The sequence below is a fragment of the Bos indicus genome, chromosome 2 (genome assembly GCF_029378745.1).
Source record: "Bos indicus isolate NIAB-ARS_2022 breed Sahiwal x Tharparkar chromosome 2, NIAB-ARS_B.indTharparkar_mat_pri_1.0, whole genome shotgun sequence".
NCBI lineage: Eukaryota > Metazoa > Chordata > Mammalia > Artiodactyla > Bovidae > Bos > Bos indicus.
In genome coordinates this window covers 46,770,322-46,783,807 of record NC_091761.1, presented here as the reverse complement: position 1 = coordinate 46,783,807, position 13,486 = coordinate 46,770,322, and the positions used below count along the sequence as shown (strand labels likewise).

Sequence of the window (13,486 nt, the reverse complement as noted above, 5' to 3'; positions counted from 1 at the left end):
CTCCAAGGATATTCCCGACCCAGGGATCAAACCCGAGTCTCTTATGTCTCCTACACTGGCAGGCAGATTCTTTACCACTAGTGCCACCATTTCACATGCCTACAGGCTTCCTTAGCCACACTCAAACTTCCCTAAATCATCTCCAGAATCCCCCCCAAAAGCCTTCTGTTTCCTGGAGGCCCCTGAATACACACAGATGGCCTCTTCAGTCTGGAATGGCCTGTGAAGGGGAAATTGAACACCTTCCTGGCAGAGTTAGAGCTTCACCTTGTGGTTTCGATATTCTGACTCAAGTTTTATGAATTCCCAGAATTTCATCCATACCTGTACAGGTTAGCACAAAAATAAATCCCAGAACCAAAGTAAAGTATTCTTATAAGTTATTCATCTTTTCAGTTCACAGTTGGAAGGTGAACTATGTACTAGATGGTTTTAATCTATTCCTCACACAGATTCTGAGCTTCAAAGAAAATAAGAGCTTATTCCTTGGGGCCATCACTCCTCATTTTTCATATAGTTCAGGACACTGTGGGCACTCACTGCATGTTAATGTAACTCATGTTTTTCTTTATATGATGGCCACAGCTGCTGAGAGTAGACAAAGTGGTGGCATTATCCATTGGATTCAGACTAGAGGATAACATCTGACAGAACTGTGGACTGAGGGGTAAAGAAGGTACCGTGAAGAGAAGGTATCAAATCCCCAGGTGTCATGTTTAGCACCTTTTTATGTTATATAAAGATGGGGCTAACATACTTACTTTCTATCATAACAGACTTGGCAATAATTAGGATCTATTCAATAGTGGTAGAATAATAGGAATGCCCTTTGGGTCTATGAGCATATGCTCTGGAGGTAAGGGTGACTGTACCATTGCATGAACTGTTGGTTTTCTTTTTTTTTTTAATTTTATTTTTAAACTTTACAATATTGTATTGGTTTTGCCAAGTATCAAAATGAATCCGTGACAGGTATACATGTGTTCCCCATCCTGAACCCTCCTCCCTCCTCCCTCCCCATACCATCTCTCTGGGTCATCCCAGTGCACCAGCCCCAAGCATCCAGTATCGTGCATCGAACCTCGACTGGCGACTCGTTCCATATATGATATTATACGTATTTCAATGCCATTCTCCCAAATCATCTCACCCTCTCCCTCTCCCACAGAGTCCAAAAGACTGTTCTATACATCAGTGTCTCTTTTGCTGTCTCTTATACACGGTTATTGTTACCATCTTTCTAAATTCCATATATATGCGTTAGTATACTGTATTGGTGTTTTTCTTTCTGGCTTACTTCACTCTGTATAATAGGCTCCAGTTTCATTCACCTCATTGGAACTGATTCAAATGTATTCTTTTTAATGGCTGAGTAATACTCCATTGTGTATATGTACCACAGCTTTCTTATCCATTCATCTGTTGATGGACATCTAGGTTGCTTCCATGTCCTGGCTATTATAAACAGTGCTGCGATGAACATTGGGGTACATGTGTCTCTTTCAATTCTGGTTTCCTCAGTGTGTATGCCCAGCATGGGATTGCTGGGTCATAAGGCAGTTGTTGTTGATCAGTCACTCAGTCGTGGCCGACTCTTTGTGACCCCATGGACTACAGTGTGCCAGGCTTCCCTGTCCTTCACTATCTCCCAGAGTCTGCTCAAACTGATGTCCATTGAGTCAGTGATGCCATCCAACCATCTCATCCTCTGTCACCCAGTACTCCTCTTGTCCTCAACCTTTCCCAGTGTAAGGGTCTTTTTCAATGAGTTGGCTCTTCGTGTCAGGTGGCCAAAGAATTGGAGCTTCAGCATCAGTCCTTCCAATGAATATTCAGGACTGATTTTCTTTAGGACTGACTGGTTTGATCTCCTTGCATTCCAAGGGACTCTGAAGAGTCTTCTTCAATGCCACAGTTCAAAACCATCAGTTCTTCAGTGCTCAGCCTTCTTTATGGTCCAACTCTCACACCCATACATGACTACTGGAAAAACCAGAGCTTTTGACTATATGAACCTTTGTCATCAAAGTGATGTCTCTGCTTTCTAATATGCTGTTTAGGTTTGTCGTAGCTTTTCTTCCAAGGAGCAAGTATCTTTTAATTTCATAGCTACAGTCACCATCTGCAGTGATTTTGGGGCCCAAGAAAATAAAATATGTCACTGTTTCCACTTTTCCCCCATCTATTTGCCATGAAGGGATGGGACTGGATGCCAAGATCTTCATTTTTTGAATGTTGAGTTTTAAGCCAGCTTTTTCACTCTCCTCTTTCACCTTCATTAAGAGGCTCTTTAGTTTCTCTTTGCTTTCTACCATTTAAGTGGTGTCATCTGCATATACCTACTAACTAACTATAGTAGGTATATTTGCCTTAGAAATCAATGGATACACCAAGTCAAATAATATTGCAAAATAAAGGTCCCTAAGATGGTTGGATGGCATTACCGACTCGATGGACGTGAGTTTGAGTGAACTCCGGGAGTTGGTGATGGACAGGGAGGCCTGGCGTGCTGCGATTCATGGGGTCGCAAAGAGTGGGACATGACTGAGCAACTGAACCGAACTGAATATGTGTGAAGAGAAAACTTCCTATTCTGATGAATAGCTTGCAGAAATCCATACCTTGTAGAGGCCCCCATTGGCCCTAAGAGCAGTAGGATGGTGATACAACTAGGGGAGTACTAGTTACAGATGTGTCCCTTCAAACAAGTCCCTAAAGCTGGTCAGATAGCAACCTGCTATTTAGCATCTCAGGAATCCTCCAGCAGCATTAATATAAATATGTGACAGTCAATTAGAGTTGTTTTTTTCCATCAGAAATCTTGTGATCAGAAATCATCAGAGATCTTGTGAAGTGTAAACCCAACATAACCACTGCTTCTGTTTTGATCTCTTTTGCTCCTTAGCTCACTTCTTCTTGGCATAGTTTTCATCACCTTGGAAATTATTTTGCAGGGTAAAATGGTTGCTTCCTAGTTTTATGGGTCCTTGATATGGGTTGTATGTTTCCCTTCTGTGGAACTGGTTTGTAGGCTTTCAGGCTAAACCTGTTTGGGCAGCCAAACTTGTAATGAAATAATAATAACCCAGTTCTCTTGTTCTTGCTTTTAATTATTTATTTTAATGATCATTTGTTTGTTTGCTTATCTCCTTCTCAAAGTATTAATTCCTTGAGAGCCTGACTCTTTCTTTAGTCTTTATTTTATCCTAGGAATTAACTCTTCCCAGGACCACTCAGTGGAAACAACATATCTCCCCAGGGAAAGCCCAACCCTGGCCTTTTATCTCCACCAGAAAAATGATATCAGAATCCATTAGTATATTCCCCAAAGTCTCAGTTGTGTGCGTGCATGCTAAGTCACTTCAGTCATCTCTGACTCTTTGCAACCCTATGGACTGTAGCCTGCCAGGCTCCTCTGTCCACGGGATTCTCCAGGCAAGAATGCTGGAGTGGGTTGCCGTGCCTTCCTCCAGGGGATCTTCCTGATCCAGGCATCAAATCTGTGTCTCTTATGTCTCCTGCATTGGCAGGCAGGTTCTTTACCACTAGCACTGCCTGGGAAGCCCTAACGCCATCAATAGTCAAGGGTAAGCTTTAGCCTGGTCCAGAGGTGACAAATGATACTCTTCCTGAGTGAGACTAGGATGTAGGCTTGTACCATTTTTGCTTCATACTTTGAGGTCCCAGCCCCATATCTCTTCAAGCGTTCTCTGCTTCTGACATGGGTAACATTTTTTTTTTCCTTTTAACAGTTTAGCAACATATAACCAGAGAATCTCAAAGACCTTGTTTCTAGTAATGGTGCCTACCATTCGCATGAATCACTGCTCTTTTTTAAGCTTTATTACTGTAAATGAAACACAACAATTCAGTGTAGTTCTCCATTATTCTGCGTGGGTTGATACTGTGTTTCTGGTGCAGTCTGTATTCTGGTAGTTTTCCCAGAGCAAACTCACAGACTGAACCAAGGTGGATCCAGTCTCCAATACCTGCCAGTTGAAGGAAGCTTTATTTTTCATTCCTAGTATCTCCATTAAGATTTCAAAGATTCTGTAGATATGTTTCAGGCAGATGATAAACCCAGGTGTTCTGTGTTTCCTACAGTAGCTTCATATTTGATATACTAATGTAGTCCTTGAAAAAAACAGATAGACCATGGCGAATCATGGAGGACCTCCACAAACTTAATAACCTCAATCACAGTAACTGTGTGGGATACAATGTTTTTACCAGAACACAGCACCAGAGCGTCTTGTATTTGGTATGTAACCATTTATTAGTACATAAACCCTTCAGGCTGCATCAGGAAGTAGAAACCCAGAATATTTCATTCACCTGGGACAAACAAATCACTGTAACCAATAGATTCTTGCCCAAGGGCTACATGCACTGTTCAGATCTCTGGCAGAATATAATCCAAAAATATCAATTGTATTGATATTTCGCAGAACATCATACTAATGCACTGCTGCTGAGTGTGTAGGGCTGCTGCTGCTTGTGGTGCAGTAGGTAGAGAAAGGAGTTACTAGAGTTAAATACTTACACTGACACCTTGATGGGATATGGTTACTGAGAAACATGGGGGCAGACAGAGGTGTATCTGAAACCCAAGAAATTCACTGGGAAAACTTTTCTACACCTAACACCATGAAAGGATGTCCCTGGGCACACAATATTCCTGCAGAGTTCTATTGCAAGACCTGGTGCTTTCTGTCTGATGACTTTCCTCTTACCTCATGCATGAGGCAGGTCAAAATGCCAAGCATCGATGTTCCTGGGAACAGATCTCAACCAATGATAGATGGAAGTTGGTGGGTACATATACCAGCTTCCTTTCACTTGGGAGGGAACCAAATATTGCTTTCAACAAGCTGTTGTTGCAGAAATTTAGAGAGAGAATAACCACAGTGGTCTGAGTAGAAAAGGCTTCATGGAAGAGATAGAACTTGATCTCCTAGTGAAAGTGAAAGTGAAGTCATTCAGTTGTGTCCAACTCTTTGTGACCCTGTGGACTGTAGCCTACCAGGCTCCTCCCTCTATGGATTCTCCAGGCAAGAATACTGGAGCGGGTTGTCATTTTCTTCTCCAGGGGATCTTCCCAACCCAGGGATTGAACCTGGGTCTCCCGCATTCCAGGCAGATGCTTTAACCTCTGAGCCACCAGGGAAGCCCTAGAGGCAAGTTCAAATTTTGCCAAGTGGCAAAGAGAAGGGAGAACATTAGAGAGGGGGATGATATGGGCAAAGGTCTAGGAGTGTGAGGTAGAGTGAGGAGAGAGATCCCACATAGGCCATCAGTGTTTGTGTGTTATTGTGTCCGACTCTTTGTGGCCCCATGACCAGAGCTCACCAGGTTCCTCTGTGCATGGAATTTTCCAGGCAAGAATACCAGAATGGGTTGCCATTTCCTGCTCCAGGGGATCTTCCTGACCCGGCGATCAAACCTACGTCTCTTGCGTCACTTGCATTGGCAGGTGGATCCTTTACCACTAGCACCACTTGGAAAGCCCAGGAATAATAGCTTTCTTTTATTCCAAGGGGGGGGGGGCGGGTAAGCTAATATTTCTTGTTCTCCCTTATATACACCAAGCACTGTGCCAGGTTAATTACCTACTCTATTAAGGAAGAAGAAGTAGATTGATTTGACTGAGGGTATTTAAGGCCAGAATCTTCAAAACGTTAAAAAACAGGCATGGAAACTTGCATTTCATCTACAAGCATCTGAGGTATATAGATGGGGCTGGTGGGAATGAAATGTACATTTTAGAAGCTAACTTGATAGCATGAATAGCAAAGGCTGTAGTAAAATGATATTGAAGGGTAGGAGATTAGTTGAGAGACCCTTTGTAATAGGCTAGAGAAGATACAGCCTCACATGACACGGGCCTTACCAGGATGATGCCATATGGAATGGATGGGAATGTTTAGATATGAGCCTGTCAAAGATATGCTTTAGGGAAGAGGAAGAAATCAAAGACCTCAAGGTTCCCTACCTGATGGTGAAGGGAGTGGGGAGATGGCAGATATCAGAGGATAGTCTGGAAAGTGGAAGAAATGACCAGCTTGCTCTACCACATCCTCTTCCTCTTCCTGAAAAACCCTCATAGCTAGGAGCTTCTGAAACCTAATACCAAAATCAGTTTTTCAGGATTAGATTCACTAAAGGAGGAAGTGTTGAACCAGATTTTTAAGCCTCCTTGAGCTCCTGCCTCTTGTATTCTTCATGAGTTGTAATACTTAATAGCAGGGGAACCATACTTTATAATTCCCAATTCCACTTTGCTGTCCTCATGGAGAATCTTATTTTTGCAACACTATTAGACATTCTAAATTGGGAATTTCCCAACTCCCATAACATACATGATAGTTTTAATGTTTCTTAAATATAGTGTTTGGGCATTTAATTATATTATGCAAAATTGGTAAACAGCTATTTCAAGACAGGGCTGATTAAACTGAATCTGCAAGATGTGGTATTTCCTAGTATTGTATTTTCAGAACCAAGTGATACAGTGTCCTAGCTCTTGAAGTTGAAAGATGAGTGGCGCCTAGAAAATGATTTAACAGTGATGATGGCTGGTGTTTAATCAAATAGTTGTTTTGATGATTTCTCAAAGAACTGATTAGACCCCCGAGGGGTTGGCTGAGACACACCTGTACTCTCCTTTTTTTCCTTTCCACCACTCACATGGCCCTGTGGACACACCTCACCCATTCCAGACTTTTTGCTCTTTTTCACATTGCTAGATGTTGTGTCAGCCAAAAGAGTTGCTGACCAGGGAGAACTCCAGCACTGCAGATGCTGTACACGAAGATGACTGTCGACAAGGGACCAAGGGATTGTGGATGGAAGATGATGAATGGAAATGCTGAAAATAAAATACATCTTTCTGCTGCCATGATGGCTTTTTCGCATTCATTCTTCTGTCACGTGACAGCCAGTCTCCTGTCTACTGTGCTGCTATGTTGATTTCCGCAGGTTTTTTTTTAAAAAAAAATAAGGTGCCCATGGTAATATATTCTAAAATCTTTTTCATTCTCTGTACATTCCTTCCTAGTAGTCTGTCCCTCCTTATTTTTAAGGGATTCAGAAGTGAAGATACGCTCACTACTGGATGGTTTCTGGTCTATGAAATCTGTCTTCATTTAAAGTATTTATCTGTAATAGGATTCCACAGCCAGGCTGTTGTTCCAGAGACTGACTGGTGAGGTAGCAGTTTGAGGCCTGATTTAAAACTTGTGGTAAGACCTCACCAGACTGCATCTCAAGATCATCACCAACGTGGAGAGTCTTTCTTTCAGTCTGTGACCACCCTGGGTATTAGGTGGAAAACACTGCTAGTTTGATCATTTATAAATCCTGCTGGTAGCTTGCTTCAGGGAAAGTTGCTGCTCTTGGCCTATTTGCCATTCCTGGAACATCTAAGAATATCTTAAAATATAGATATCCTGCATAGAAATGCAATTTTCAGGGCATAATAGAGGACAAATTAAAAATCTGTGAATTTCATATGCAAGACTTTTCTCCCGGCATCTCAAATTCCAGTCTGAATAGCCACCTTTCCTCCCCTGGAGCTGAAGGGAGTGACACTGTCTTCAGTTGTATATCCCAGGGCTTCAGCTCTGGGAATCATTTTTATACCTCTCAGAAACCACAGGGATCGACTTAGTCTATAGTATATTTTCAACCATATGCTTGGCTCTTTGGTTATTTTTGAAATCACAACATTTTAATTTTTTTCTGCTTTTTGTCATCCCTTTTCTTTTCCCCCTTTTTTCCTATTTTTCCTTCTTCCTAGTTCCTCTGCACAGGTATCTGCATATCTGTATATCATCTTCATTTCTACTGGTAAAGCTTTTGGTTAAATTTTCAGCTATTTATATGCTCTTCACTGAAAAAGACATGTTGCTTTTTGTCATTCTGGCATCTTTTCATTTCAGGAGCTAGCTGCCCTTCCTCTATTGGGGGGCACTCTCCAACCACTGTTTGCACTTTTCCCTTTTCTATTTGCTGTGAAAAAGACCCTGATGCCAGGAAAGACTGAAGGCAAAAGGAGAAGAGGGTGGCAGAGAATGAGATGGTTGAATAGCAACCACCTATTCACCGATCCAATGGAACATGAACTTGGGCAAACTCCAGGAGATAGTGAAGGACAGGGAGGCCTGGTGTGCTGCTGTCCATGGGGGTTACAAAGAGTTGGACACGACTTAGCGACTGAGCAACAACAACAACTCTGACCACATAGTCTCACCTCCTCTGGTACCCAGCTCTGGCTGGCCCAGTCCTTTAGCTTGCACCTGATTGGTTCAGGTGTGGGCATGTGACCTAAGCTAATCACAGTCCTCTGCAGGATATTTGTGAGAGCTTTCAGGGACATAGCCCTTTTTAAGGCTTCCTTTGAGAATGTTAACTGTAAGGTGAGTAAAACTTAGGACTGGCAAGTATTATCTTTGTCACAGGAGGAGGGGTCTCCCTAAAAATGAAGCCAACACAGAGAAAAGCAAAGCCAGGAGAGAGAAGGCTGCACTGGGTCCTTGACAGAGTTGAGCCCCAGGCTCCCAGCCACTCCTTTTCAGGTACATGGGCCAAGAAGTTTCCTTTTCTGCATAAGCTACTTTGAGTTTCTGTTCCAGCATCTAAAATTTTTGATTAAACCACAGAATGCTAGTTTTAAGTCAAGAAATGTCACCTTAAACAAGAGGTCTCACTAGTCTATGACTGGAAATATAATTTCATGTATATTGAGTAATGCGTTGTAATGAGAGGGACCAGGTTCTTGTCCTCTGGGGACAAGAAGCCCCAGTGTCCCCAGTTACACTGGGTCCTGCTGAGTGCTCTTCCACCACTGCTGAGAAACGGGTCCCTAGCACTTTTGTGCCTTATCACTTTTAAAGCCTCAGGGCTCTGTCTCCTTCAAGTCACTGCATCAAACACCAGTCTGGCCTCATGAGGTGGAATAGAGGCTGCTCGTCCCTTTACAATTCCTTCTCAAACCTGAAAGAGGAGCCTTTTCTGCCTCTGTGAGCAGAGCCTCATGTACCTGTGTGTGGGCTGGCACAGGCTCTGAGTTCGGTAGGTGTGTCCAGCAGTCAGAGCCAAGGCCCAAGGAAGGCATGCAATTTCTAGTTCCTGAGTCTAAGGCCCACCTCTCCAAGCCTTACTTCCTGTTCCAAAAGCAACCCAGATTGTTAGCAGTGCCTTCTGAGTGTGGAGAAAGCCTACCCCCCACAAGAGTGAGGTCTTGCTCACTGGCCCTCGTGGCACAATGACTCAGGGTGTATTGGCCAACACCAGTGCTTTCAACCTTCTGTGACACCGTGTGGGAGAGAGCCAGTCCAGTCAGTCCTGTTGAATTGCTACCTTCAGTGCCTTTTTCCCAGCAAGAGGTGGGGATCAGCCCTTTAATACACACCACAGTCTTCATGTTACCTAGTTCAGACACATTCCTTAATGCCACATAGAATGGAGTTCAAGGAAAAAAAAAAAAGGAAAGAGGGTGCAGTGCAGAGAGTAAAGGGAATGTGTGTCAGGAAGTATTCAAGTACGGTTGACAAGGAAGGAGTATATAAATGGGAGATATCTAAGCTGGTTCCTAAAGGATTAGAAGGACCCAGGAAGAGAAAACAGTATTTTCCCAGATGTGCAAAAGACTCACGGTTTCCAAAAAAGTGAAGGGGAGCCAAATACAGCAGGAGAGAGAGAGGGAGAATGGCAGAGAAGTTGGCAGGCATCACCTCATACAGACAGTTCATAGACATTTGAATTTTATTCTAAATGCAACGAGAGAAGCCATTGAGGAGTTCTACACAGGTCATATGCTTTATCAAATTTATATATTTAAAAGACTAGTTTGGGGGACTTCCCTGGTGGTTTACTAGCTAAGACTCTGAGCTCCCAATGCAGGAAGCTTGTGTTTGATCCCTGATCAGGGAGCAAGATCTCACATCAGTTCAGTTCAGTTCAGCTCAGTCACTCACTCATGTCCGACTCTTTGCGACCCATGACTGCAGCACGCCAGGCTCCCCTGTCCATCACCAACTCTTGGAGCATACTCAAACTCATGTCCATTGAGTTAGTGATGCTATCCAACCATCTCATCCTCTGTCGTCCCTTCTCCCACCTCTAATCTTTCCCAGCATCAGGGTCTTTCCAAATGAGTCAGTTCTTCACATCAGGTGGCCAAAGTATTGGAGTTTCAGCTTCAGCATCAGTCCTTCCAATGAATATTCAGGACTGATTTCCTTTAGGATGGACTGGTTGGATCTCCTTGCTGTCCAAGGGTCTCTCAAGAGTCCTCTCCAACACCACAGTTCAAAAACATCAATTCTTTAGTACTCAGCTTTCTTTATAGTTCAACTCTCACATCCATACATGACTACTGGAAAAACCATAGCTTTGACTAGATGGACCTTTGTTGGCAAAGTAATGTTTCTGTTTTTTAATATGCTGTCTAGGTTGGTCATAACTTTTCTTCCAAGGAGCAAGCATCTTTTAATTTCATGGCTGCAGTCACCATCAGCAATGATTTTAGAGCCCAAGATAATAAAGTCTGTTATGGCTTCCACTGTTTCCCCATCTATTTCCTATGAAGTGATGGGACCAGATGCCATGATCTTAGTTTTCTGAATGTTGAGCTTTAAGCCAACTTTTTCACTCTCCTCTTTCACTTTCATCAAGAGGCTCTTTAGTTCTTCGCTTTCTGCCATAAGGGTGGTGTCATCTGCGTATCTGAGGTTATTGATACTTCTCCCGGCAATCTTGATGCCAGCTTGTGCTTCATCCAGTCCAACATTTCTCATGATGTATACAGCTTAAAAAAAAAAAAAAAAAAAACTCCTGCATGACACAACTAAGATCCAGTGCAGCCAAATAAATAAGTAAATAAAAAACAAAAGACTAGTTTGGTTTCTGTATGGAGAACAGATTAGAGGAGGCAAGATGGTAAAGAAGGGAGTCTGGTTAAGAGGCTTTTGCAATGGTTCAAGTGAAAGATGATGGAGGCTCAGGTAGGGTGTTGAAATAGAGAGATAAAGACTAATGTGAGATGTATTTTGGAGGCTTACCTCCAAAAACAGGGTTGAGCCTCAGGTAGTTTTACTGACATAAATGTTGTAGGGGTGAGGAAAAGAGGCATCAAGAATGATTCCTAAGTCTCTGGCTTACATCATCAGATGGATAGTGGTATCATATATCAAGATGGAGAAAACTAGGGGAGGAAAGGTTTTTGAGAGGTTGTTATGCAGATGACACCACCCTGATAGCAGAAAGTGAAGAGGAACTAAAAAGCCTCTTGATGAAAGTGAAAGTGGAGAGTGAAAAAGTTGGCTTAAAGCTCAACATTCATAAAATGAAGATCATGGCAACTGGTCCCATCACTTCATGGGAAATAGATGGGGAAACAGTGGAAATAGTGTCAGACTTTATTTTTCTGGGCTCAAAAATCACTGCAGATAGTGATTGCAGCCATGAAATTAAAAGACGCTTACTCCTTGGAAGGAAAGTTATGACCAACTTAGATAGCATATTCAAAAGCAGAGACATTACTTTGCCAACAAAGGTCCGTCTAGTCAAGGCTATGGTTTTTCCTATGGTCATGTATGGATGTGAGAGTTGGACTGTGAAGCAGGCTGAGCGCCGAAGAATTGATGCTTTTGAACTGTGGTGTTGGAGAAGACTCTTGAGAGTCCCTTGGACTGCAAGGAGATCCAACCAATCCATTTTGAAGGAGATCAGCCCTGGGATTTCTTTGGAAGGAATGATGCTAAAGCTGAAACTCCAGTACTTTGGCCACCTCATGCAAAGAGTTGACTCATTGGAAAGGACTCTGATACTGGGAGGGATTGGGGGCAGGAGGAGAAGGGGATGACAGAGGATGAGATGGCTGGATGGCATCACTGACTTGATGGACGTGAGTCTCAGTGAACTCTGGGAGTTGGTGATGGACAGGGAGGCCTGGTGTGCTGCAATTCATGGGGTCGCAAAGAGTCGGACACGACTGAGCGACTGATCTGATCTGATCTGATCTTACTGTGCTTAGTCACTCAGTCGTGTTTGACTCTTTGCGACCCCATGGACTGTAACCCACCAGGCTCCTCTGTCCATGGGGATTCTCCAGGCAAGAATACTGGAGTGGGTTGCATGCCCTCCTCCAGGGGATCTTCCCAACCCAGGGACTGAACACAGGTCTCCTGCATTGCAGGCAGATTCTTTACTGAATGAGCCATGAGTGAAGCCCTTGAGAGGCAGGAGAGGAATCAAAATCTCAGTTTTAAGGAGGACAATTTTGAGATCAATATGGAGATATACTAGGAAGGGTTTCAGAGCCTGAAGATTATTTGGGAAGCATTAGCATTTGGTGATATTGTAGCCATGAAATGGGATGAGTACACCTGAGGACAAGGTAGAGAAGAGACCCAGGATTAAGTCTTAGAAACTGCAATAATTAATTGTGAGGTAAAAGAAGAGAGGTGGCTTTCCTGGTGGCTCACATGGTAAGGAATCTGCCTGCAACGCAGGAGACCTGGGTTCAATCCCTGGGTTGGGAAGATCCCCTGGAGAAGGAAATGGCTACCCACTGCAATATTCTTGCCTAGAGAATCCCATGGATAGAGGAACCTGGCAGGCTGCAGTCCACGGGGTCACAAAGAGTTGGACAAGACTGAGAAACTCAGCATCAAAGGAAGATAAGTTAGCAAAAAAGACTATGGAGAAAAAAAAAAAAAAAAAAAAGACTATGGAGAAGCCGCTAAGGGGAAATCTGGGAGAATGCAGGCTCTGGAAGGAGAGTATAAGAGTATCTGAAAATTAAGGAGAGCTCAGCTGTGAGATCCCAAAGGTGAGATCAGAAAAGTGATCATTGAGTTTTGCTATATGGAGGTGATGAATGACTTTCACAAGGGTTGTTTGGGTGGAATAGAAGAGGCAGAAGTCAGATTGGGTTCAAGAGTGAATGGGACAGGAGGAAGTCGAGACAGCAAATGTGGAGAATTAATTCAAGGACTTGGTAAAGGGAAGCGGGGTAAGGGAGTAGTCATTGGAAAAAACATGGGCACTGGAGAGTTATTTTCTTAGATAGGAAGTACTAGATGGTATTTACTGATAGGAATTAAGGAGTTAAGGGAAAAGTAAATGAAGACTCAGGAGACTGAGAATGACAAAGTGAACAAAGTTCTTAAGAAGGGGTAAAGTCAAGAGCAGTACTCTTCACATGTTGGTGGACATGGGCCTGTTACACCCCTCACCCCACCCAGGGAAGCTTGTTAAATGGCAGACTGATTCAGCAGGCCAAGGGGGAGGCTGAGATTTTGCATTTCTAACAGTTTCCCAGGTGATGTTGATGCTGCTGGCCCAAAGACCATCTTGAGTAGCAAGGGTGGAGCAGAAAGGGATACGCTTTTAAATGAGAAAGTGGAGAAGAGAGAAGAGGGCATAAAAGCCATCTCTGAGAGGGGAAAAGTAAGCCCTAAAGAAATGTAGTTAAATTTGG

The 13,486-nt window shown here is 43.2% G+C and overlaps 1 long non-coding RNA gene and 1 other non-coding gene across 2 annotated transcripts in view; both read right to left on the bottom strand.

The window, feature by feature from the left end:
* Nucleotides 1–5,095: 5,095 nt before the first annotated feature.
* Nucleotides 5,096–5,167, bottom strand: TRNAS-GGA (transfer RNA serine (anticodon GGA)). Its single transcript has one exon. It is a non-coding gene; the product is annotated as a tRNA-Ser (tRNA).
* Nucleotides 5,168–9,788: 4,621 nt separating this feature from the next.
* Nucleotides 9,789–13,486, bottom strand: part of LOC139176377 (uncharacterized) — a 32,501-nt gene continuing 28,803 nt past the window's right edge. Inside the window, exon 3 of the long non-coding RNA XR_011560790.1 lies at nucleotides 9,789–10,810. This is a non-coding gene — a long non-coding RNA (uncharacterized lncRNA). The remainder of the gene's footprint in view (nucleotides 10,811–13,486) is intronic.